General features: G+C 47.0%; 1 protein-coding gene and 1 pseudogene across 5 annotated transcripts in view; both read right to left on the bottom strand.

Annotated features, from left to right (window-relative positions):
• The window catches only part of LOC144826390 (uncharacterized), a 36,851-nt pseudogene extending 35,776 nt beyond the window's left edge, over positions 1-1,075 (bottom strand).
• The window catches only part of ATP8B4 (ATPase phospholipid transporting 8B4 (putative)), a 4,589,528-nt gene that overhangs the window by 3,881,474 nt on the left and 683,941 nt on the right, over positions 1-24,113 (bottom strand). The window lies entirely within an intron of this gene.

Here is a 24,113-nt window from a genome sequence, read left to right as displayed (position 1 = left end):
TAGACAGAGATGCGGTCTTGCGGGTGCCCCCAGGGGCGGTCGTGGCCCAGGAGAGCAGTGTGCACGCTCCACAATGAACATGGGAGAGAGTGTGTCCGCGAATAACTTGCGTAGAAGTGATTCCATGAAGGCCTCCATCGTAGTGGGAATGGCAGTGGACTCCGGAATGCCCTTTAAGCGGAGGTTGCTACGGCACGTCCTGGACTCATTTTTGGCCTTAATTTAATTGAGCACTTTATTCATACGGAGCAGATGTTGTTTAGTTTCTTCTCGAGTGTCGTCATAATCAGAGATATGTGTCTTAGCCTGATCAAGGCAATCTTCATGCCTGTCCACCCTGTGTTTGATATGATCCAGTCTGGCCGTAAGCGCGTCCAGCGTGGAATAAATAGTTTTCAGGCTCGATTTCACATCGATCAGTAGCTCTTTAATTTTGCTATCCTGCGCTGCTTCGGTGTCCACTGGATCCGTCTGGTTCTCAGGGTCTTCCTGGTGAGTGGAGCGCCTGCTCTCAAAGGAGAGTGTGGGTTGTTTAATGTCCTGTTTGCCGGAAAGACCAGGTGTCGGTACAGGTCTCCAGTCACTCCAGGGGTGAATTGGTCATAGCGTCCGAGCCGCCGGTCCAAGTAGCTTAAGCAGCTGTGTCTAGATCACAGTGTAGGGCTGTGGAGAAGCGGCAGTGATTCAGCAGTGCAGGGTAGATAGATGCCCGCACTGGTAACAGGGCACCTTGTCTGTACCGTCTCTTGGAGAGGAGTCAATGCCCCCAACGGCCAGCCTCTGCGGGGGGTCCACCAGGCCATGATCGATCATCTGCGCAGGGCACGGGTCAGCAGATACACTACGACCCTCCCCCATCAGCGTGGCCAAGTCCCGACGCCGGCCGTAGCCCGCAAAAGCCAATGAATAACACCTACCTGGTCAAGGCCAGTGCAGTTGCTCTCCATTGAGCAGCATCAGTGGCATGTAGTCTTCCAAAGCTGAGCACCACACAGGGGGCCACCAGCCTTCGGTAGCCGCGGGTCCCAGTAGGATGCAGTAATGAACAGTGGGCATATACTGCCAGGGGCGTCATCTCCACGTGGCGGCCAATAATCCGCCGGCTCCGGCCCCCACGCTACAGCGGTGTCAGCGGGCTAGGAATGCATGCGCGATTCTCTTCGCTCAGTGCGCTCAAAAGCCAGAAGCCAGAAGCAAGACACCGGTGCTGCGGTATGTTGGTCAAGAACGGGGTTAGTTGTTGTTTGGGAGTAGGAGGGTGATGATTGGGCTGGCTTATGGCGGATTTATTTATCTGATCGGCAGAGCCACTCTATCGAGAGGCCATTTTGTAGCTCAACCAAACTCCACCATCAAAGAAAGATGCAGTTTTAATCAAAGATAATTATCAGCTTTAGAGTTTGTAGATATAAATGTGCAAATGGGATCTCTTATCCACAGGCATAATTTTGGGAACATTGCACTTCCGGGAGAGAAGAGATCCCATTTGCATGTTTATATATACAAACTGTATATATGAAATTGTTTTCTATTCGACAACAGAAACCCCATTGCTATCAAAAAATAAGGTAAGGTTAAAGTATGTGTTTTGCGCATTAAAAAGAGAATGTCGAAAGTGATTAACTGTTGAAAGAGTCTAATAGGTGGGCTGGCTCTTACCAATAAAGAGATCTTATAATGCGATTTAGCAGTTTCAAAGTCTCCACAGCTAATGGGCCGTAAAAATTATGAACATCCAAAATCTGCACGTTAGAGTGACCCCGAGAGTGTCTGCAAGCAGGATTGACAGATTGGGCTAGATTTTTCACAATCTGTCTTAACTGCTGCCTGAGTGAAAATACATTGATTTGTGCAGGTTGGCAATTCTAATGCTATTTATAATATAACTTTTTGCATTTTTCGTTATTAGCTTAGGAATTTGTGCTGGTAACAGCCTCAATCTTTACTTCTTTGAATAATAAATCTGTGCTGGTCATAAACTCGCAGATGCGCTGTGTAACTGAAGTACTAAAAAGTAATTATGTACTATTTTTGTGTAGCATGGGGGGGGTTTGGGTAGGATTTTTTTTTATAATCAATTTTATTAATTTTGAGTAAAAACAATAACAGAACAAAAACAGCCCAGCACATTTCAGCAACGTAGTAACAGCCAGTAAAAGGCGAGTAAAACAATATTGTGATGACATACAATGCCATATCTCCACCGACGGAATTGTACATATGTTTAGACCAAGAAGAGATGAGGAGTTTGATTATCCAACCATTCCCGCCAAATGTTATGATGTTTGGCTGGGCATCCACTGGCTTTGTACAGTGGCTGTTCTTGTGTTGCATACCAATCTACTCCTCTGCGACATTTGGCTATGCTTGGCAGAACGGGATTGTTCCATGACGCTGCGATGTCTCGTTTGGCCATCACAAGGGCGGTGCCCAAGAATGATTTGTCTGCTCTAGACCCGTCTAAGCCTTCTGTGACTCCAAGCAGTATGTTCAAGGGGTTGTGAGGGACCTCCCGCCCCAGCACTTCCATGAGTTCCGTTTCAAGTGGCTACCAGTAGGAGGCTATGAGGGGGAAAGACCACACCATATGGTAAACATCCGCTGGTTCTACGGCGCAGCGTGTACAGAATGGGTGTGGTGTTAGGCCTGCCCTATTGAGGCGGTCAGGAGTCAGATAGGAGGTGTGTAGGTATTATAAATTGACCAGGCGGAGTCTGGCTGAGACTGTGATTGTTTTGGGAGCCATCAAGGCATCTCTCCAGTCGTCATCTTCCAGAGCGCTCAGCCAGGTCTCCCATCGATTTCTGAGCGATTCGAGGGAGGTGGGGCCATTTAGTTAGGGAACTATAAATGTGTTACACCCCCTACCCAGGTCTCCCATTGTGATTTGTGCTCCGGAAGTGACGTGCCATTTACTATGTGTTGGGTAGGGTTTTATCAAACATACGGATGGTAATTATTTATTGAGTGGCGGTTTTAATTTTTTTCTTCTGATCGATAAGCATTTATTGTATTTTATTTATGTTTTAAGCTTTATGCTCGGGCAGATGAAATGCTGAGCCTAAGCACTGTGCGTGTAAAACAATGAAAAGCACTGCTGACATCAACCCAGCAAGTATCACAGAGCAGAACTGATGATAATAGCTTGTTTTGATGCGCTCCGTACACTGCTGAAATCTTGTTCGTTGTGGCGCTTGAAATAAAATGTGTTAATGCTAAGCCATCTTTGTGGCACTTATTTTATCAGCTTTAAACCGGACGTGGCCGCTCTTGGAAGGCATTTACCGGACAGCTGCAGTTGAACCAACTGAGTGTCCATGCTTTCACAAAGACAATAGTAGAAATTAAAGGTTATGGCTGGACATATTTCTTCACAGCTGAAAGTATGCAGGAGTGGCTCTCTATATGTTTTGTTGCTGCTGTTTTCGTTATTAGTATTACTGTTGGTGATTCGTCTTATGTTTTTCCGCTCTTGATTCAATGGTGTAACCTGATATTTTAAAGCAAATAATAAAAGCTAAAAGGAGGTAGGATGTGAACTCACAGAAGGGACTGGTCATTTCCGGTCCTCCCTTCTCCAGTAGCTAGTTCCGAGGTGGAGGCCTAGACCTGTGTGTTGGATTTTTTGGTCGAAGTGAACTCGAAAACTGACATTACCGCTTGCATTATGTGATCCTGGGTAATTCAAGTTTTCTCTGTTGTCCTACATTACATTACCTACCACATCTGGAAGCGGTTACAAACAGGCGAACCCAGAGTCTTCACAAAATGAGCAGGGATTTAGGTTTACAAAAGAACATGATGTGTGCATTGACCACTGTCTTCTGTAATCTTTAGGGACCGTGACGCCAGGCCGTGCGTTTCCTAAAGCAGGAGGCAGCTGCAGCCAAAGCACACCTTGGTCTTTGAATGCACAGCGAATGTGGCAAGATGAGAGTAAGATTGACAGCTCTGTTTACAACAGAGCTCTGTAAACCACCAGCACTGATCGACAGTGCTCCATAATAAAGAAATAAATAGTGCCCACAAGATTTGTGTAACAACACATGTAACAGGGGCAGTCCCTGAAAATAGGCAAAGCTTTTAAGCCCATATCCTGAAAACAGCATGTCTCACAGAGACAGCACAAGCGCTGCCTAGGCGAGACCTGAAAATGTAACTGATCTGTACCTTTATCTATTTACTTCATTGGGGTTTAAACACAGAAACATCAACATTTCCGCTACAAATGAATTACAGGCATATTGCGATCATCCGGTTCCACACCCCCGCCCCATACAAATCAGCGGCAAAAAGGGAAAAGACAAATATAAAAAGATGATCACACACTTCCACTCCCCAAAAAAACAGAGTGATACCAAATGATGCTGCATAAAGTCAACAGCAGCATGCATGAAACATTATAGGTATGGTCTGAGGGGAATGTTTATAAATTGAGCCTGGCATCTAGGATAGTGAAAACTGGACGGACATTTTGTTGCCCTTCCCCGACCCCAGAGACAGGCAACTCTGTTAGCCAGTGCTACATATTTCCTGAAATGGGTCTTGAGGTCTCCAGCATATCATATAACATGTGCAGCCACTTGCTGGTCTTCCTTCCAACCCATCCAAACCGAAGCGATAAGCGATCTCATTGCCATCGCTAATCCCTCGTCTCACTCCCTTGATCAGCTGCCCTCGAGACTGACGAAAGACCTGAAACTTACTCTAGCCCCCATCTGGGTCAAGATCATCAACAGCTCTTTGAGCGATGGCTCCATCCCTGACTGCCTTAAACTAGGTCAAGTCACGCCACGCCTAAAAAAACCTGGCCTCGACCCTACGGTCTTGAACAACTTCAGACCAATGTCGAACCTGCCGCTCTTATCGAAAACTTTGGAAAAATGTGTGCTAATTCAGCTAACCCATCACCTAGAGATCTTGAATCTTCTTGACCCACACCAATCTGGGTTCAGAAAGGGCTGCAGCACAGAAACCGCAATCCTCAATGTGATGGATGATCTACACATGTCTCTCGACTCCAACCAATGTAGCCTCCTCATCCTCTTAGACCTCTCGGCACCGTTCGACACAGTGGATCACAACCTACTACTCAATGTCCTACAGAAGAGAGCGGGTTTGGAAAAAACTGTTCTCAAATGGTTTGCCTCCTTTCTCAACAACCGCACACAAATTATCAAAATGAAAAGCTCCAAATCGGACCCCCTCCCCATTACTACAGGAGTTCCACAGGGGTCAGTACTCTCTCCACAACTTTTCAACATCTACATGGAGCCCCTCACTACAATTCTAAGGAACTCCAACATCCCCTTTCACCTCTATGCGGACGACACACAACTCTACCTGGAAACCACTTCGATCGCAGACATCCACAGACTAAATGACACACTCACAGAGGTCCAACACTGGCTCTCATCCAACCACCTCAAACTTAATGAAGAAATGACAGAAGTGCTCCTCATCTCAAACAAAAGTGAAAATCCCCAAATACTCGAATGGCTCAAAGCCTTAAACGCCCTCAATGTTCCTCTTGTTCCTACAACCTCCGTCAAATCACTGGGGATCACTCTGGACCCAAAACTGGACATGAAAGAACACATCTCTAAAACTGCCAAAAGTGCTTTCCTTAACCTGAAACTTCTCTACAAACTTAAACCCTTCCTCCCTTTGAAAGACCTGAAACAGGCCACTCAGGCACTGGTACTCTCCAGGATTGACTATGGCATTGCTACTCTGACTGGAACAGCCAAATCTCATCTAGGTCCTTTGACTGCTACCCTTAATGCAGCAGCTAGAATGGTCACGGGAACTAGGAAATATGAGCACATCACCCCCCGGCTCTCAAGGACCTGAAATGGCTTCCTATTAACCTACGAGCCAACTTCCGCACAGCCTGCCTCACACACAAAGCCCTGCATACAGGTAAACCGGAATATCTGGCCAATAAACTCAAGAGAGCCGGTCAGTCCAGGACCCTCAGAAGCTCCAACACGCTACTACTCATACCTCTGAAATCACAGAAACTTAAAAGATCTAACAGGTCCTTTGCGGGAAATGATCCTAAGATATGGAACTCCATCCCCCCCACATCAGGATGACCGCCTCCTTCCTGAAATTCAAGATACTACTCAAACCTTCTTTCTTGAGCGGGCTGGATCGTAACGAGAACCACCGTATGACTTTGATAGTTCACTAACTCTTTGGTCCTAGCGAGAACCTGATGACTCTCCCTTGATCTCCGCCATGTCGCCCTCATGCTGATACTGTATAGACTTTTACTTGCTACCATGTTATCCCATACTCTCCCTACCCTGCTTCGACCTACCTGCTATGTTGATGCTTATTTGTATCCGTTGTGAAGCGCACTGATACCTTCAAATAAATAAATAAATAGGCATATCCTAAGAGCACCAATAGCTGGATCAGTGTCAGGGCGTGTCCTATCATGAGAGAGATTGCAGCATCCACCCACCTCGTACCAGAAGACCTGCACCTGTCCGCAGCACCATGCCAAGTGAAGGAAATCAGCCATTCCACAACCGGCAAAGCTATCGTCTGGTCGAAGACCATATCTACACAACCTTGCCGGAGTGTAATACATACACTGGAGGCATTTATAATGGATAGTGAGGAGCCTACTGCTTGGAGTTACCTGCTACATCTGTATTTCCACTGCGCATTTATGAGGACATCCCCGATATCTGCCTCCCACTACACTCATGCCGCCTCAGAGCACCAGGATTATCTAGCTGTGCGGTACGCTAGAGGAGGGATACTGGGTGATGTGGAGAATGAGCGTGAAGCATCATATGTAAGGAGTGAAAAGTAGGAATATCAGGTGGAAAATCAGCTGTGAACGATTTAACACTATGCCTAAATGTTACCAGTGCAAAAGCAGGGGTCTCATCTATAAAGTCTGTTTGAGAAAGGAATGGACTTTACCAGTATAGATCTCCACACTGTTAGAAGCCACGGCGTTTCAGCTGAAGCCTACATAAAGACGCATGAGTAACCAGTAATAGTGAATGATTGAAAGAGTGGTATCAAAGAGTAATAGAAGAGCATCTTGCCCATTTCACAGCCTAGCTTCCCCCACACTTTCGAAGTACAGTCAACCATTGGGTCAGTGAAGGAAGGGGTATCCAATGAGGTGCCCAAAAAAGAGGATGGTGGGATCGGGCCATGTAACGCTGCTCTGCTCTGGTGGGGAAGAAAGGGTATTGGCTTGTTCCAATGGATGGCATGGTGGGCCTGAGCACATAAATAGTACAGCTTCCCCTCCCATGCTAAATTAATCATTTGGGTCTTCAAAGCTTGAGAAATAGAGCGCGACAATGGTAAGGATATGTTTAAGAAGAGGTACAAGAATTCTATTTTCATCAGGATGATACGGCCCACTTTTGACAACGAGAGAGAAATCCATTGAGTTATACAGTCAAATCACTTTCTCTCTATCCCGGCAGGTTGTAATCCACAAATATTTGAGGTCTGTCTGGAACCACTGCAGAGGAAAGTCTGGGAGGAAGAAATTTGTAGCTGACGTCAGTGGCAAAATCATCACTTTCTCCCAATTTATCTGAACACCTGATAGCCCACCAAAACGTACAAATTCTCGAAATATAGTGTTTAGGCTTTGGTGGGGATTGCGTAGAAATAGGGTAATATCATCTGCATATCAAGAGATCAAAAGATGCAGACTAGCGTATCGCAGAGCGTACTCTGATGGCGTTGGCACAATTTGGCAGCCAGGGGCTCCACTGCCAAATCAATAGAAGGGACAGCAGACACCCTTGACACATACCTCAGGTGATCATAAGGGGTGCGGATATTGCCCCATTGACGTAAACCCTAGAGATGGGATTGGAGTAAAGAACTGTAACCCAGGACAGAACAGGTCTTGGTATGCCCATCCACCACAGAACGGCCATTAAAAAGTCCCGCTCAACAGCGTCAAGGACTTTGGCAGGATCTAGGAAGATTGCCACTGTGGCTAAGTCATATATATACTGCAATACTGCGAACTAAGTACAGTGATTACAAGAGGTGGACTGACATGCAATAAAGCCCAACTGATCTGGGCAAACCAAAAACGTCATGAGGAGGGATAAGCGATTGGCAAGTAATTTAGCCAAGATGTTAACATTGCAGTAAATAAGAGAAAGGGGCCTATAGAACCCAAACTGGTCAGGAGGTTTGCCAGGTTTAAGTAGTGTTCTAATCAGTGATTCACGCAATGTGGGAGCTGACCATCCTGCTTTGCCTTGTGAAACACTGCCAGCAGCACTGGTGGCAAAAGGTCCACATAGACCATATAGGTGTCAGCCTGGAGGCCATAAGGCCCCAGCAATTTACCAGCCTGTAATTGTTGTATCAGTTTCCAAATTTAATCTACAGTTAGATCCTGAGCTATGAACTTCCGCTGCGCTGCATCTAGCCAGCCCGAAGGCACATCATCTAGATAGGAGTCTACACCACTGGGATACCTCTCTGAGAGGTGTAAAGGGAACTATAGAAAGATGAAAATAAAGGATGTCCTGTGTGTCCATGTGCATCTGTCTATGCTCTTCGCGAACTCCCATAATAATATTGGGGAAAATGTCTACTTGTTATTGTAGCCAATGCATGCCCTGGTCTTTCTCCCTCCCCATATGCTCTAGCCGTGGCATACTTACCCCGGAAAAGACGTTGACTACTTTGTGGAATTCTGAGAGGACTGTCCTAAACTGCTGGGCCCCAAGAGGGTAGGTTACACCTCCCGCCAGGGTTTCCAGCTGTTTGAGTTCACCATCCAAATGGGAGAGGTGAATTTGCAGAGAACATAACACTCTCCCACTTTTAGCTAGGCTCATCCCCCCGGACCTCAGTCTTAAATGCCTCCCATATAATGCATATTGAGGATATTGAGTCTAAATTCCTAGTGAAGAAATCATTGATTTCAAGCCAAAGATCCTCTTGGAATTGCTTATCTAGTAGGGACCACCAGGAAAAGTGCCAGTATAGGCTGAGCGGAGTCTGGGTTGGTATGGATATTGAAAGTGGAATGGGAGAGTGGTCCAAATATCTACGTGCAGCACCTGTTCAACCCAGGGCCACACCCCTCGGGTAATCAACCAGTAATCCAATCTGGACCAGCTGCCATGAAGCCCGGAGTGAAAAGTACCTTCCTTTACCAGCAGATGCCATAGTCTCCAAATGTCAAGGAGGTCGGTGTCTTCGATAATAGCTTGCAGATGGTGGGAAGCAACACTGCAATAAGTGGGCGATAAATGAGAGTGACCAATATCTGCAGACAGGACTGTATTTAAATTGCCTCCCCATAATAACATCGGCCCCATGGACATGATAAGACCTCACAAGCCATCGAAGATCTTGGGATCATCTGTTTTCGGCCCATAAAAATTAACAATTTCAATGTCATGGGCCAGCAACTTCCCCCACATGATCAGGTGTCATGTAAGGAACACTGTGGTATGTACAGAACTCTGGTGCGTATGAGAGTAACTGTCCTAAGTGTGTATGGTGAGTAGGTAGAAAATAATCTGTGCACAGCCCATCTGTCTGCAAAGGTAGTGCCAGTGCCCAGGTGTGTCTCTTGCAACAGACCAATGTGAATGCCATGTCTATCAAGGTACAACAGTATATGTCTGTGCTTGCGGGGGTCCCCCAATCCTCTTATATTCCATGTAATGCATTTGTAAGCCGTTTACGAGGGATAGCCGGGAGCAGCCAATGCATTGGTCATGCTACTGTGGGGGGAAAGGAAAGGACTTTGTACATTATGTATGAGATTGCAAGTGGACCAAGACAGCATTATAGGGTTACGACAATGCCGGAGCATTCAGCGCAGTAAACAAACACAAACAACCCCTCCAAACCCTCCTCTGACCACAAGGACAGCCCAATTCTGTCAGGAAGATTCTGTCTTCCCAACATAACCTGTAAAACAACAACAATAAAAGAATTACATCAGACATGTCTCCTAAAGTATAAACGGAGATAGAGGAGGGGCAAAAAACCATCCTTGAAGTAAGTGGTAATCTATGGGGGCAGCCCGATACCCGGCAGGTTTCATCCTCGACAGTGTGAGGGTATCTGGGAAAATTAGTACAAACCTCTGTGAATAGGGAGCATGTGTTTCACAGCATGGGCAATCTAGAAAGAAAAAAATACAGGGAACAGTATAAAAAGGGTTACAATCATGGGGACCAGTAGTGAATCCATAGTAAGGTCTCATTTTGTGGGGTCACACTCTGGGACAAGTCAGCCCAGACCAGCATCGGGCGAGGCCGGTCAGGATCATGCAGACAGTCACGTGGCCTAGTGATCCTGGGCAATATGTCTGCATTTGAATTGAAACACTTGGTATGGAAGATGTGGTCTTTGCCATGAACTGTGACCTTAAAGCATGCCGGGCAAAGCCTGACATGTGGAATTGCAGCTTGGTGGAATGTTTGACAGGAATAAACTTACGGTGGGCATCCTGCATGGCACTGAAGTTTGGAAACAACATAATCAGATTCCAGCCAAAGTTCAGTGAAGGTTTTTCCTTTTTCCTGTCAACTGGACAGCAGCAGATGGCTCCAACACATCCAGAAAGCCTCTGCACGCCTGATCCTCAACATCCTTTGCCGCAGCCACATCACATCCGACCTGAGAGACCTGCACTGGTTCCCGGTCAACAAGAGGATAACCTTCAAGCTCCTCACCCACGCACACAAGGCACTCCACAACACTGGACCAACGTACCTCCACAGACGACTCCACTTCTACACCCCCACCCGCCGACCTCGCCACAGTCCCCCGCTTCCGAAGAGTGACCTCTGGTGGCAGATTGTTCTCCCACCTCCCCGCCAAGACATGGAACACCCTCCACATCCACTTACGGCAGACCCAAGACATGCTGACCTTCAGAAAACTCCTGAAGACCTGGCTTTTCGAGCAGTAGCAGCATTCCCCACCCCAGCGCCTTGAGACCCTCACTGGTGAGTAGTGTGCTTTACAAATGATATGATTGATCCCAAAGTTGAGTATACGGGCAACAATGGAGCGTGCTGGTGCACCCAGGGGTGGTTGAGCGGATAAGGTGCAGTGGGCCCGCTCTACCCTGAGGACGGATGAGTAGGAGTCTGCACGAAACAGAGAAATAAGCATTTTTTTAACGTCCTAGTTTCCCAGTATTGCCTGATTCTGGCACAAAGATTATGCAAAGCTTAATTGTCGCGGGATCTCGCTTCTAAGTCCTGGTTTCTTGCCACAGTTACTTTAAACACCTTCTCCATTTTAAGTAGCATATCCCCTTGAGCTGCCATAGTTATCAACAACAGATATAAGTTGTTCCACCTCCTGTAGTCATCCATCCTGCTTTTCCAGTTTAGGGGTAATAGTATCCAACCTAGGACTTATGGAGTCCATTCTGGGTTCAATGGAGGTTAGACTTTGTTGCATTACCAGAAGAAATGCTGGCGTGCCAGTTGGTACTAGGAGGAAGGGGTCCCAGTGTGAGAATGGTATAATATACACAAATCAAAAATTACACTGAATGGATCCACACTGTTTAATTCACGATGGGATTAAGTATACTAAATATACAAACAATTTGTCAAAAATTCTAAGCGGTTGTACAGTGCCCCGGGGAAGGAGAAGGGGAGGGAAGTGGTGATCAGGTGAGGATATGGTGATGGAAGGAATTGGTGACAGTAAAATCAGCCAGTGGACAAAACTATATTGGCAAATTAGTTAAAAAATAAAAGGACCAAAAGTTCAGCGTTTGAATCAAAGCGGCATACTTCACATAATACAATAAATGTTATAATGATGGCGTGAAGTTGACAATGGAATAGGTTGTTGTCGACGTTTCGACCCTCTGAGATATGTGCAGGGATTAGTCGTGCCCTTGCTGTGGGGTCTTCTTCAGGACCAGAAAAAGGGGCAGGCAGCCTAATTATGGTGTATAAAATAAAGAATTATTCAAGGAGGTGGGACAAGTATCATTGTTCCCTAGGTAAAGACAATATATGCACACAATAGTCATTAAGGAATTATCGCTCTTAATATACATTAATTGCTCCACAGGCGTGGCCATACAGTGCCGCGGGAGAGCGGGACTAGTTTAGTACAGTGCGTAGGAACAGTTAGAAATTGGATTCAAGTCATGATGGCGCTTATGACTGAATAAGTAGACTAGAGCGTTAGGGTCAGAGAGCTGGCACGTGGGGAGGTGGATGCCATTTCTTTAACAAGACATAAAGTAGTAAATAAGGGGATTTAATTTTTAGAATGGCACAGGGTCAAGTAATGACATCGCGTAAGGTCCCTTCACACAGTACGTGTCTGCAACAGAACACGTAAACGGACCATATACACTGTGACTTATCACATGGAAATGGGATTAAACAGGCTTACCCGATGGGTGAAATCACAATTTTTAAGGGATGCTTGGATGCAGGTCGAGCAATTAAATCTGAAAAAATGAACGGGGGAAACTAATCAATGTTAGATGTTGTTACAATTGAAAAAGTTAAAAGTCGGCCCAACTTCACATAGTTGCATGTAGCCTAGGGCTTACCGGGGGTCGGGCGGTATTGGAACTTTGATCTGCAGATAGTGAGACTCCGTAGTATCTGTTAAAAAGAAGTGCGGGGAATGGTTAATGGAGCCCGTGAGTGAGAGACGAGCTGCACTCTAGAAGAATATAAGAAGTCAAGGGACTACTCACTTGCGCCGAATGAATGGGACTGGAAACGCCACTCGAACTCGCAGTGGCGAGCCAGATTTCCTGATAGTAAAATCACCTTGGTAACTGTGCCACGTGACACAGGGTAGGCGTATGGAGCTAGAAAAAAGACTGCGGTAGTTCTCTGCTGTTACTGCAAATAATCAAATGGCTCCTGTGCGTACAGGACTATTTTACAGGCAACGATGGATGTTATTAAAACTATTTTACAGTCTACAATGGATGTTATTGAAAGACGGATAATGACGGACATATCGTCAATGAAAAATTGCTCAATGCACAATATCGTATAAGTGCACAATGAGATACAGACCACAGGTAAAAGCCATGTAAGAGTGGTAAATATCGCGCCAGTTGGTTCCAGGCCTTTCCGTCTGAGGAGGGCCAGCAGTCTCCAGCCTCTCCAACCCAGTGTCTGCCATCTTGGAGGTACAGTGATTGTCGAAAGGGTGCTTAGACTGTTGTTCATCAGATTTTCCTATAATGCCAATACAGCCAAAGCCCTTAGCATCATCCCACGAGGTTATATTGTTTAAAATAGGGAGGGGCAGTGTCCGCCAGCTACAGTTAGGGACCCCTACCAATCCCTATGTAGCAGCTTTCACAGAATATAAGTCCAAACGACAGGCAGACCATGCATACAGGCTTGTCCAGAGTGAGAAAGAGTTGGGTCAGTCCCAGTAGCACCTAGACCAGAGCCAGTAGCAAATGTCCACTACCTACCAGCATTAGCGCAGTCTGTATGGCAATGTCCACATCAAGCACTGGGTGGCAAGGGACAATGCAGGAAAGTTGGCTGTATCAAGGGCAGTTTGCCTAATGTGTCGGGCTCCCTCCCAGGCAGTCAATGTGTTCTTTCCACATTGATGAAAGTGAGGGCCAGCAATTAGGCTAGCACCAGGGGTGACACACTAACTTTTCAATCAGACGCAGTTCCAGGCACTGGCCAGAGCAGTCTTTTTATTGCAGCATCTCCTCTTCAGAGCCCCTGCAACAGGGGACAGGGGCCAAACGTCCCGGCGTGGCTGGGATAAAGAAAAGACCTCAGAACACCCCCAAGGTTTGGGGCGTAGGTCCCGCAGTGCCCAACTTGGCACGGAGCCTCACACGCAGCTGCCACTCCTCAGAGGTGTACCCAGGCCCCCCTAAGGTCCAAAGGCATATGAACACCGCTGAGCCTCCGATTCAAGCCAAAGCCCACAGCCCCCACCCGATAGGCGAGCCAGGGGAAAAGGGCCCAGAGCACAGCAGCCGCCATGCAGGTCCGGACAATGCAGACCCTGGGAACCCCTAAACCAGAATGTAAGTGCACTCAAGGACGCAGACAGTAAGCCTCTAGGTCTCGACGCAGTCTATAGCTGTCGATTATTAAATTGCCTCTATCGTAGCCATCGATGATGAACTCTGAGGCAGGATGATGATGGATTATGTCCCCAGACTGCCAGAGCCTCACACAGGTGCGGCCGTCTTGCACATCAGCACTCTGGCGCCCTGTGAAAGACATGTGTGTAAGTGAGAGTTTGTGAGTGTGTGAGTGTGTGTATAAGAGAGAGAGAGAGAGAGAGAGAGAGAGAGAGAGAGAGAGATAGAGCGAGAGAGTGGCACAGAGAAAGAGCAGGTGGACAAAATCCCAAACATATGCCCACACACACAAACAGTGTTGGCAAATTAACACCCAGACACCTACAGAAATATCTCGAAGGTGTGAGTTTGTATTATTTATTTGAAATATCTTTCTTGGGTCTGGGTAAGCACAAGTTTATAGATATATTGTTTTTCTTTCTTTTTTTTATTATGGTGACAGGTAGCTCTAGCTAGGTGCATGATTCCACCCCAACCTTGCATACTGCCTCCTTACACTGAAAGGTGCATGTGAGAGTGACAATTACAAACAAGTAACTAAAGGCCAGATGTAGGTGGCCAAAACCTACTTGCAAAATAAGGAATCGCAAAATACCGATTCCTTAAATGCAATGTACGTGCACTAAAAAGTGCACTCCAGCCTTAAGGAATCGCTAATTACCACCAACTTCAAGTTGGTGGTAAGTAGCGATTTCCTTTAAAAAAGCACTTTTTTACCTGTGTCCTGTGGCACACATCCATGCCCTTAGGGCATGTATGTGCGCCACATGTGCACACATGCACATTTCAGGGGTGCAACAGGGAGTCCTTTGGACACCCTGGCACCCTTGAAATAGCTTCCGCTATTAGCGATTCGGTAATACCGAATCGGTAATAGTGAATACCTTCTCATTCATTCCTATGGGCCTCCTAGCCCATAGGAATGAATGGCTAAGTATTCCTTAATAACGAATCTCAATTATCGATTCGTTAAGGAATGTTAAGGAATCTCTAATATTTTAGTGATTCTTACCTACATTCAAATTAGCGAGTCCTTAATAGCGATTCAGTAAAAATCGCTATTAAGGACTCGCTAAATTGAAGTTACCTACATCTGGCCCTAAATTTGCATATTTCAACCACAACTTTTCCTGTCTGAATATCTGTCCTGTTGCTTTAATTTAGGCCACAATTCTGCTTTCAGCTTTATAAACCTGATTTATCGAAGTGCACTGACAGTTAACTGGCACGATATCTTCTTATCTACTAGTGTATTTTACAATAATTTAGAGTTGTTTTCAGTTAGCAGGACAAGCGCTACGCCAAATCCGCCAATCCACCACAATCTTCACTGATGAGGGATAAAAACAAGAACACAAATGTGCTGACAAATGCAGATTTTACACACCCTTGGTGAGAAGAAAATCATGATGTTATACGTTTTATTATGAAATTCCAGCAACAAGGATATAACTTCAGAATGATAAAACATTCTAACATTCTAGAACCTATATACCACCAGAGAACCTGCAGACATCTTCCTTCATTTTTCCTGCTAAACAACAAAAAGGGGCATATTCTCAAGGAGTTATCGCTGAGTTATCATCACCTTATCGCAGCCAAAGTTGCGATAAAACTAACGCCTCATTCACAAGCTGGTGATAACAGCCCATACCACCAGTTTACCTGCGATAGCAGGTGCAAAAAACAAAGCCACAGATGACCTCCACAACTATCCCTAATGAGATGCAAAGTAGGTATTGCCGTGCAAAAAGCTGCAACAACACAACTCCGCAACATTCTCAACGAGAAGATCACAAAACATGCGATAAGGCGCATTAGCCGTATGAAATTAACACCTGCTCTGACCTGGTGTAAAGTCAGACCACAGCCTGCACCAGAAAAGGAAGAAAAGTTCAGAGCCACAGCTGAAGGGCAACAGATGCCATGGAGCCACTGAGCATGCAGGCCGGAAACCCAAGCAGGCAAAACACCCACAGTCAACACCCCCAGGACCACAACCCACCTCCCCGGATCCCACCGCCCCCCCTGGACCAAGACGGAGGCAGCGCAGGCAAAGGCAGTGACCCTCAGAAAACACACCAACCTCAACCATCAATCAATCAATCATAGTATTTGTAAAGCGCACTACTTACCCATGAGTGTCACAAGGAGCCGGGGGGGCTGGGGGACGCTGCTACTGTTCGAAGAGCCAGGTCTTGAGAAGTCTTATGAAGGTCAGAAGGTCTTCGGTTTGCAGTAGGCGGGTGGGGAGGGTGTTCCATGTCTTGGCGGCAAAGTGGGAGAATGATCTGCCACCGGTGGTCACTCTTCGGATGCGGGAGACGGTGGCGAGGGCGCGGTCTGCAGAGCAGAGGTGGCGGGTGGGGGTGTATAGGCTGAGTCAGCTGTTGAGGTATGTTAGTCTGGTGTTGTGGAGGGCCTTGTGTGCGTGGGTGAGGAGTTTGAAGGTTATTCTCTTGTTGACAGGGAGCCAGTGCAGGTCTCTCAGGTGGGATGTGATGTGGATGCGGCGAGGGATGTCGAGGATCAGGTGTGCAGAGGCGTTCTGGATGTGTTGAAGCCGTTTCAGGAGTTTGGCCGGGGCTCCTTCGTAGAGTGCGTTTCCGTAGTCCAGTCTACTGCTGACGAGGGCCTGGGTGCCCGTCCTTCTTGTTTCGGTGGGGATCCACTTGAAGATCCTGCAAAGCATGCGAGGGTGTTGAAGCAGGAGGAGGAGACGGCATTGGCCTGCTTTGTCATGAAGAGGGTAGAGTCGAGGATGACCACTAGGTTGCGTGCGTGGTCGGTGGGTGTTGGGTGTGTTCCTAGTGCAGTTGGCCACCAGGAGTCGTCCCAGGCCGAGGGGGTGTGTCCGAGGATGAGGACCTCCGTCTTGTCCGAGTTCAGCTTCAGTCTGCTGTTCCTCATCCAGTCGGCTATGGCCTTCATTCCTTCGGGGAGGTTGGTTTTGGGGGTGTGGGGGTCCTTGGTGAGGGAGAGGATCAGCTGTGTGTTGTCGGCGTAGGAGATGATGTTGAAGTTGTGCCGTCGTGCGTTGTGGGTGAGCGGTGTCATGTAGACGTTGAACAACGTTGGGCTAAGGGATGAGCCTTGGGGTACACCGCAGATGATCCTGGTGGCTTCGGAGCGGAAGGTGGGGAGGCGGACACTGTATGTTCTGCCCGGAGAGGTAGGAGGAGGCCCAGTCCAGGGCCTTCTTTTGGATTCCGGGGTCGTGAAGGCGTGTTCGTAGTGTGCGTTGGCAGACTGTGCCGAAGGCAGCTGACAAATCCAGGAGGATGAGGGCCGCGGTATCTCCATAGTCTAGCAGGGTCCTGATGTCATCGGTGGCGGCGATGAGGGCAGATTCAGTGCTGTGGTTGCTGCGGAACCCGGAATGGGACGGATCCAGGATACTGTACTCCTCGAGGAAGCTGGTCAGTTGTTTGTTGACGGCCTTCTCGATGACCTTCGCCGGGAAAGGGAGCAGGGAGATGGGTCGGAAGTTTTTGAGGTCCTTGGGGTCCGCCTTGGGTTTCTTGAGTAAGGTGTTGATCTCTGTGTGCTTCCAGCTCTCCGAGAAGGTCGCTGTCTCGAAGGAGATGTTGATGGTTTTCCGGAGATGGGCTGCGATGGTGCTGCAGGCTTTGTTGAAGATGTGGTGGGCAGGGGTCTTCAGGGAATCCGGAGTGAACGGTGTTTATGATCTTGATGGTGTTGTTGTTGTTGATGTTGGTCCAGGCGAGCAGGCGGTTAATGCAGGTGGTGGTCATGGGAGCGGGGGTCTCAGGTGTTGCCAGGGTGGTTGTCAGGAATTTACAAATCGCATCTATCTATGTTCCTAAATTGGTGAATGGTCGAAAAACAATAGTGAAGCCTTGTCGGGTAAATGTTTGGTACCCGTGTAGTACTAAATAGATTCCTTTCAGCACCATGTAAATAGATTCAGGTAATAGTGGGTTTTAGGTCCTTCCCAAGATGGCCGCCGCTGTGGCCACTGAAGCCATTTAGAAGTTAGCACGGGAGGGCTAGTTGATGTGTGCCTCGCGCAACATTCTAACTGCGCACTTCAACTGTTCGGGTTTCTGAGGTAGCAGCTAGAGTTCCACGCTCCGTGTCTATTTTTCATGACAGGAGTTTGTCGAGTTCGTTTAGTCAAATTCTTGAGTCCGCTTAACCGGGCTACTCGCCAAAGTGCGAGAACATTTGTCAAAGATTACTTTTGGGTAAATTCATTGAAGACAGTTTACAGTTCGGGAAGAAATGTTCTTCCGTCAGCTGCAGTGACTGAGTCTACGTTCTTCTCCATCCGCCGTCGTCGTGGGAGTCAATTCGCCCTGCTGAAGTTCGACAGGTTTTCCTTCAGAGAAGGTTCCACAGACTCCTTGACCTCCTGCGGAGTGTTCGAGAGAAACAGTAAGCCAGCGGCAGCTTCCCCCCTTGAACCCCTTTGCCAGCAAACTATATACTGAGTAATTATTCCCTTCTTGCGCTTTCCCTGCTCTTTTCCTTTCCCCGTCTTGCCTCCCTTGTTCCTTTTTGCGCGCTAAAGACCACTCAGCATGGGACCTTGGAGCCGCATGTTTGCTGCAAGACACTACAGAACCCCAGTTGGGGCAAATACAGAGAGCTTACAGGTAAAGAGAGAGTGAGAGGGTATTAGTTCATAGTTCGCAACTCACAGGAAAGGTCACGCAGTAATGTTAGTCTCTGTCTCACAGGCATGAAGCTCCCTGAATGTTTCTACACATCCTAATGAAGAGTAGCAATACCTCTGGGAACCACTGGTAGGATAAGATTTGATTATTACATAGAGTGAGAATATTGGTAGGTGGAAGTTGTTGTTTATTCTTTCCCTCCTTGTTCTGTGCATTAGGCATCTACAGTAACCGAAGTTAAGGTCCAGACTGATCTACCCAATCGGTGAAGGTGCCAGAAGTTCTCAAGGTGTCTCTTCTCTGTCCACTTCCCCTTTTCCCTTTCGCTAGTGGATTCGCCCTAGTGGCGGAGTCACTGGTGGGAGGGTGATTGGGTACAGCATCTACTGCCTCTGCGAAGCTTGGAGCCTTCTGACAGATTGAAGTGCCCAAGTGTTAACTTCGCCCAGGCAGTATGGCTGAGGGCTTAAATCTAAAAGACTTGGGAGATATTTTAGTGGGGATTCAGAGAGAGATAGGAGCGGTAAGGGAGGAAAATAAAAGTTTAAAATCAGAATTGGAGGCTTCTCGACAAGAAACTAGAGTGTTGGCTCAGAAGATGGATGGATTAGTAATGGGAAATCCCGTTCAGGTTCCTTCCCCGTCCAATATCAGTCCTGTAAGTTCAGATCCTAAGTCGGTAGCTCAAGTAATCCACTCAGTCTCCCCTTTAATTCCTCTAGCAGCCCCAGAGAGATTTTCGGGGGATCCACAAAAGGCCCAGCTCTTTTTAACTCAATGCTCCCTTCACTTCATGTGCCGCCCAACCCTTTTTCCCGATGCTCAATCTAGAGTAGCATTTATTTTGTCCTATCTCCGTGGGGATGCTGCCAATTGGGCCATGCCCTTGTTGAGCGAAGATGACCCAATCCTTTGTGATTTTGCTAAATTTAAAACTGAGTTTCTCAGGATTTTTGACAGGAGAAGGATTTCTCAGGCCACTGATAATGAGTTGCTGGAATTGCGTCAGGGCTCTAAAGACTTGATATCATATCTGACGCAATTTAACAAGTTAATTGTGGAAACCAATTGGCCAGAAGAGAAACAGGCTGCTTTATTTTATCGAGGTCTGAAAGATGAGATCAAGGACACCTTGGCACAAGTTCCAAATCGGCCCACTGAGTTGTCCGCATTGGTGGATTTAGTGTTGGAATTGGATTTTCGTAACTCAGAGCGTAAGGGAGAAAAGAGGAAAGATTGGAGGGTAAATTTTCCTCGGTTCGATCGGGCCCGGTTTGAGAAAGGTTCCGGAGGAAGTAATGAAGCTGAACCCATGCAAATTGGAGCCGTTCGTGGGCCATTGAGCAAAGAAGAGAAAGAGCAAAGGCGTTTAAAGAAATTGTGTCTTTATTGTGGGATCTCTGGTCACTTCGTGAAGGAATGCCCTGACTGAAGCGGAAAATGACCATCTCAAGGAGTATCTGGACCGTTATCTGGCCAATGGGTTCATCAGACCCTCTCAGTCTCCAGTATCCTCCCCGTTATTTTTCATTCCAAAGAAGCAAGAAGGAAGTCTGAGAACTTGTATTGACTATCGTGCCTTGAATTTAGTCACCATCAAGAATCGATACCCCCTGCCTTTAATTGCTGTTCTTCTGGACCAACTCAAAGAAGCACAGATTTTCACCAAGCTGGACTTGCGAGGAGCATACCACTTGGTGCGGATGAAGGAGGGGCACGAGTGGAAGACGGCCTTTCGTACCAAATTTGGCCTCTTCGAATATTGTGTAATGCCCTTTGGGCTATGTAACGCACCTGCTGCGTTTCAGCATTTCATTAATGACATTCTAAGTGATTTGATTGACAAGGTGGCTATTGTCTATCTGGATGATATTTTGATCTACTCTCAGAACACACGAGACCATCCCAAGCATGTCAGAATGGTGTTGGAACGGTTGAGAACACATCATTTATATGTAAAATTGGAAAAGTGTGTCTTTCATGCCACCACGGTGGAGTTTCTAGGATTCGTCCTTTCTCCACATGGAATTACCATGGACCAAGGAAAAGTGCAAGCTGTTAAAGACTGGCCAGCACCACAGAATATCAAGGAGATACAGCGATTTCTGGGATTCGCTAACTTCTATCGGCGCTTCATTCAGAGTTTTTCGCACTTGATCGCACCTATCACTCGATTACTCAAGAAAGGGGTGCGGTTCGAGTGGACCAGAGAGGCAGCTCTAGCATTTGGTCACCTCAAAGAAAGATTTGTGTCGGCCCCAATCCTTTTGCATGCCAATCCAGAAGAACCTTTCTTCGTAGAAGCAGATGCGTCAGATCAGGCAATCGGAGGTGTTCTTTCCCAACGACATTCCCAGACTGGTCAGTTGCATCCAGTAGCGTATCGCTCCCGAAAATTAAATCCAGCGGAACTGAATTACACGATTGCAGAAAAAGAATTGTTGGCGATTAAGGACGCCTTTGAGGATTGGAGGCATTATCTGCTGGGAGCTAAGCATACTGTGACCGTGTTTACTGATCACAAGAATCTACAATTTTTGAAATCCGCAAAGACCTTAACTCCTCGACAGCTACGCTGGTCCTTGTACTTTGCAGATTTTGATTTTGTGCTCACTTTTCGCCCTGGAACAAAGAATGGTAAGGCTGATGCACTTTCCCGGTTGAATACTGAAGATAGTGAACATCCTGTTGAATCTCAGCCTATCATTCCTGAGACTAAGATCATTGGTGTTCTTTCCTTGAGCAACTTTCAAGAAGAGGTGCGGAAAGGGATATCTCCAGAAGAAATTCAGAAGTGGGTTCAATCGGATGAAGGGAGAGAGTTAAACCAAAGTTTACCCTACTACAAAGGAGCATTTATTTATTTATTTATTTATCGCAATTTTTAAAGCGCATCAAATACCCCTACGGGTGTCTCGGCGCTAATGTTACAGATCGTCACTTCAGTAGGGGAAAAGATTTAGGAGGTAAACAGCCAGGTTTTGAGACTTTTTCTGAATTTTAGCAACGTGGGGGCAGTTTTAATGTGGAGTGGCAGAGTGTTCCATAGTTTGGCAGTTGCGATGGTAAAGCATCTGTCTCCCCAGTTGGTTTTTTTTGTTCGAGGGACTTTTAACAGGTGGGCTGATGCCGATCGTAGTGTTCTCTGATGTTCCAATGGGCAGAGAGCTTTTTTCAGGAACCAAGGTCCGGGATTGTTCAAGGTTTTATAGGCTATGCAGAGTGCCTTAAACTTTATTCGGCTCCTGATGGGGAGCCAGTGCAGTTTTCTGATGTACGGGGAGGTGGGAGTAAATTTGGGAATGGATAGAAGAATTCTAGCCGCGGCATTCTGCACTGTTTGGAGCTTATTAAGTACCTTTTCCTGAGCATTCAGCAATAGGGAGTTGCAATAATCTGTTCTAGAGAACACTAGGGTACTGATCAATGTTTTACCAGCGGATTGTGGCAGGTAGGGGAGAAGTTTCTTTATTCTTTTTAGGATGAAGAAAGCCGAGGATACCACGGAATTGGCGTGGTGGAGGAACGTCAACTTGTTGTCAAAAGTGACTCCCAAATTTCGTACCTTGACCACTGGCTGGGGGGGCGTGCCCATCTGTGATGGCCACCACTGGGGGGACCAGGCCGGCTGCAAGCTCCCGAATGTCATCACCTCCGTTTTGTTGGAGTTCAACTTGAGGCAGTTGGATGACATCCAGGAGCTTATCGCCTTCATCCCTTCCTGAAAGTTTGCTGCGACAGATATTCCGTCATTGTGCACTGATAGCACTAATTGGGTGTCGTCAGCATACGTTGTGAGGGCAATTCCATGGGATTTTATTACTCTCGCTAAGTCCGACACATAGATATTGAAAAGTGTCGGACTCAGCGAGGAACCCTGTGGAACTCCGCAGGGAAGGGAGAAGGTATGAGAGGTGAAATTACCTATCTTGACTGTTTGTGGGCGGTTGGCTAAAAATGAGGCGATAAGGTCTTTGGCCTTGTCTCTTATGCCTAAGGCTGAGACACGGTCGATCAGAGTGACATGATCGACCGTGTCAAATGCAGCGGAGAGGTCCAGAAGTATTAGGACCGCTGCGCCTCCTTTGTCCATAGCTGTTCTGATTTCATCTGCTGCCTTGAGCAGTGCAGTTTCCGTTCCATGGCCCTGTCTGAAGCCGAACTGAGTGTCGTCTAGAAGGTCGTTGTCATTGATGTATTTGGAGAGTTGGGTATTCATTACCTTCTCAAAGATTTTAGCTGGGAAGGGAAGGCAGGCGATGGGTCTATAACTAGCAGGGAGAAGGGGTCCAGCGTTGGTTTCTTGAGGAGAGGTTTAATAATTGCTTCTTTCCAGACCGATGGATAAATGCCTGTAGAGAACATGGCGTTGCAGATGGTAGATAACGCGGGGGAAATGGCTTCTGGGATAAGATTCAGAATAGCTGGGGGGCATGGGTCTAGGGGGGATCCCGATTTAGTGCTAGTTACCAGATGCCGGATTTGTTCTTGATTCGTCGGGTTGAAAGAAGTAAAACTGACATTGTTGTTTATGGGAGGTGATGTCAAGGAGGGGATAGAAGATGATTGGGAGAAAGTCAGAAAGATGGAGCTGACCTTGTCCTCAAAGAAGCTAGCTAAATTGTCTGCTAGGGGTTGTGAGCCTTCTAATCGTGGGGCAGGTGGATTGGACAGAAGAGTAACCACCTGAAACAGTTCTCCTGCTGAGTTTTTTGACTGGTTGATTTGAGCGGTATAGTAGCGACCTTTTTCTAAGTTTATGAGTTTTTTGTAAATGGAAAGAGCGTTTTTATAATTAGTTTTATCTATAGGGTTGTATTGCCGGCGCCACTTCCTTTCGAGGTTCCTGCAATGCTGTCTCTGAATTCGGAGGGGCTCTGTAAACCATTGTGCTGATGGTAATTTCCTGTTTCGGCGTGAGTTTTTAATTGGGGCTAGTTTATTGCAGGCCGTGGTTAAGTTGTTTAGATAGTTAGAGGAAGACAGCGTAGGGTCCTGCTCGATGGGGATGTGGGTTTGTTGCATTATCTCTGTTAGCTGAGATAGGTTGATATGTTTCCAGTCTCTATACGTGGATTCGGCAACAGATGTAGGCGGGGGTTTAGTAGGGCTTACTTCGATGGAGAAGCAGATTGCTGAATGGTCCGACCATATCAGAGGGATTACTTGGGTAACGGCTATTTGGGGGTTGTTGGTGAATAGACCGTCCAAGGTGTGACCCGCTTGATGAGTGGGTGATTCCACCATTTGCATCAGACCGGCGGCAGCTAGATCCGTGATTAGCTGTGTAGTATCCGGGTCGTTGGGGTTTTCCAAATGAAAATTAAGATCGCCCAGTAAGGTAAAATACGGGGAGCCTGCAGTCCCTTCGATTATGT

The sequence above is a fragment of the Lissotriton helveticus genome, chromosome 3_2, assembly GCF_964261635.1.
Source record: "Lissotriton helveticus chromosome 3_2, aLisHel1.1, whole genome shotgun sequence".
NCBI classification, from domain to species: Eukaryota; Metazoa; Chordata; class Amphibia; order Caudata; family Salamandridae; genus Lissotriton; species Lissotriton helveticus.
The sequence above is the reverse complement of the archived record's forward strand: the minus strand, read 5'-3'. Positions and strand labels throughout refer to the sequence as shown.